Below are 3,553 nucleotides of genomic sequence, written 5' to 3' on the forward strand. Positions count from 1 at the left end.
GCCTCATATGCATGCGAAAGCTGGACAGGAAATAGGAATGTTGAAGAATTGATGGATTTGAATTATGAAGTTTTATTAAATTACCCTGGGCTCTCAGAAGAAAAACAAATCTCTCTTGGAAGAAACGCAGCCAGAATGTTCTTTGGAAGTGAGACTCTCAAGACTTCCTCTCACATACTTTGGACATTTTGTCAGGAGATGCCAGACTCTGGAAAGAGACGTCATGTGTGGTAAAGCAGGTAGAGGGTCAAGAAAGAGCTCAATTAGAGCTACTAGCAAGAATGGGCTGACGCATAACGATTGTGAGGATGACTCAGTCCAGCATAGTGTTGGTTCTGTTGGACAAAGGGTCACTATTAGTCAGCACTGACTCGATGATCGCTAACAACAACCCCCCCAAACCAAACTCAACTGTCGGTGAGTTGATGCCGACTCACGGCCACCCTATAGGACAGGGTAAACCTGCCTTTACGAGTTTCTGAGACGGTAACTCTTTCTGGGAGCAGAGAGCCCTGCCTTTCTCCTGCGGAGCTACCGGTGATTTCAAACTGCTGACCTTGTGAACCCAAACCAAATTCACTGCCATAGAGTTGATGCCAACTCACAGCAAGGACTGCCCGGTGAGTTTCCGAGACCGTAACTGGTGGCGATTTCAAACTGCTAACCTGGGGTTAGCAGCCTAATGCGTAACCACTACCCACTAGAGTTCCATACAGCAATCGTCAATTGTAAAATACTTCCACGGTGTTTGACACATAGTAGGCCTGTGATGAACTTGTACTTTCAGCATTGATTAAAGGTCACATTCAAATGGCAGAAATATTAGCTGGTCCAAATAGAGCTGTGTTGCTGTATTTTTCCATTGTTACAGTAGTCACTCAGATTTTTATGAAGAAAATTTAAAAATTAGAATACATACAGAAGCTATTGCCATAGTGTGCTACTAGAAGGTCTTGAATTAGTTAGACATTTCAAATTCACACATGAAAACATAAATTCCCAGTTTCTTTTGACATATTGGAAGCTCTCATATTACTAGATACATATTTCACAATGCTGCATTCACTGGAACTAAGAGATCGCCTGTAGATAGCATAGATCCTCCAGTTTGACACCGTCCGCACCATTCCCCATTACTCCCCAGCAGGGAGGCCAACACATTGTCTTACACATTTAAAAATCTTTTCATTGTGAATGTTTTCAAACATACAACAAAAGTAGAAGGGATTGTATAGTGAACACCATTACCCAACAGACAGCTTTGATCATTGTCTCTGTTACCAAAATTCTTTTGCTTATGCCTTCTATCTCTTCCTTTTTCGGGTTATTGATTTATTTCAACTTTATTGGGTATTGCATACCATAACATTTACCCAATGTAAATATATAATTCAATAATTTTTGGTAAATTCAGAGAACTATGCAACCATCATTACAATCCTTTTAGAACCTTTCCATCCTCCCAACCAGTTCCCACAGGGTTGAGGGTGGAAACTAGCATTGACTGTAAATGGAGGACTGGGCAGTAGTAGCAAGGTTCAATTCTACCCTCAACCCAGCAAACACTTATCTATTTTCTGTCTCTTAAATTTTTTTTCTTTTCTGTACCTTTTACATAAATAAACCATACACTATGTAATCTTTTGTGTCTGACTTCTTTAACTAAGTAGAATGTTTTGGGGGTTTACCCATGTTGTATCAGTAGTTTGATCCTTTTAATTAGATTTGGATTCCATTGTATGTACATCCCACATTTTGTTTATTCATTCACCAATTGGTGAATGTTTGTCTTATTCCTAGTTTGAGGCTCTAATATCTACAAGTTTCCATTTCTTTTGGATAAGAATGAAATTACTGAATTATATGACAATTTTTTAACCATTTGAATGACCAGAATGTTTTGCAAAGTGGTTACAATATTTCACATTCCCACCAGCAGTGCATAAAGAATTCCAAATTATTTCAGACTCTATACATCCTTGCACTACTGGCCTTCAATATGGATTACAACTCAATGTAAAGAAAACAAAAAATCCTCACAACTGGACCACTGGGAAATGTCGTGATAAATGGAGAAAAGATTGAAGTTGTCAAGGATTCATCTTGGTTGGTTCCACATTCAATACTCATGGAAGCAGCAGTCAAAAGATCAAACAATGCATTGCATTGTGTTGAAAAGCAAGGCTATTACTCCGAGGACTAAGGTGAGCCTGACCCAGGTTACTTCATATGGGTATAAAAGTTGAAACAAAAAGAATCCATCTATTTGAGTTATGGTCCTGGCAAAGAATATTGAAAGTACGATGGACTGCCGAAACAAGAACAGATCTTTTTGGGAACAAGTACAGAAACAAGGCTAGCAACTGTCTTCTTCAACCTATTGAGTTCGCGAACGTTAATATCTATCTATTATTTAGACACTCTTACATTGCTCTCAGCAATGTTCCGTGATTTCCAGCGTATACGAAATTTGCAATTCTTTTGGTAAATATTCCTAATCATTTAACATTTTATATTCTATTGTAAGTGGAATTGTTTTTCTAATTTAATTCTTTAATCATTCATTCGAAATGACTAGTAAAGAGAATACCGTCTAATTTGTTGGGAGGATGATCTTACAGCCTTCGTGGCTCCCGCTTCATCAGGAGAGTTGAGCCTTGAGCAGGCTGGGAACTGAGCCTCCCTTTGTTCCGGTTGCTTCTGCTTCTGTATCAGGCCCTCCTTTCTTGTGACCAGTATCTCTTGGTTCTGCTTAGGGATGCGTGGCATATGGCACCGAGCCAACATTACTTCTAAACATGTGCCCAGTGGGGAGAGAACTAGGTTTCTCAAATGTAGCATTATAGGGTTTTATACAGAAAATCAACCTTGAATTGGCTCTGGGAAGTGACTCACTGGCCAAAGGGACAGGTGTCCACTATTAGAGCTGACCTTGCTCTTGCTCTGTTCTATATGAGTCACGTGTCGTTCCATTCAATACCTACGTGTGAGCTGTGACTTTCTGGACAACCTCTGTCTTGTCTTGACAGGTTTTGTATATTGACCTTATAATCTGTGACCTCACTGCGACCTGGTTCTAATAGTTTCTGTGGGCGATGACGCTCTCTACTCCTGTGAAGAGTGACAGCTTTGGAAACCACAGGGACAGTTCTGTTCTGTCCTATAGAGTCGCTGTGAGTACGAATCGACTGGATGGAGGGGAGGTGGGTTTTGTTCTGGTTTGTGTTGTGTGAGTGGTTGGAAGGAGGGACTTCTTTGGGACTTTCTATATATATAATCACATCAGCTGTGAACAAAGTCCGTTTTACTTATGGTATTTCTTTCCAAGATGGGTGTCTTTTATTTATTTTCAGATTTGTGCTTTGGTGCAGTAGCTGGAACCTCCAACCTAATGTTGAATAAAAGCAGCAAACAAACTTGCTTTGTTCCTGATTTTAGGGGGAAGACATTTCAGATGTTCTCCATTAAATATGATATTACCATGTTTCCCCGAAAGTAAGACATCCCCAGAAAATAAGACCTACCTACAGTTTTGCCTCTCACTGAAATATAA

The sequence above is a fragment of the Echinops telfairi genome, unplaced genomic scaffold (assembly GCF_000313985.2).
Source record: "Echinops telfairi isolate 266 unplaced genomic scaffold, ASM31398v2 ScPeMD7_29;HRSCAF=101, whole genome shotgun sequence".
NCBI lineage: Eukaryota > Metazoa > Chordata > Mammalia > Afrosoricida > Tenrecidae > Echinops > Echinops telfairi.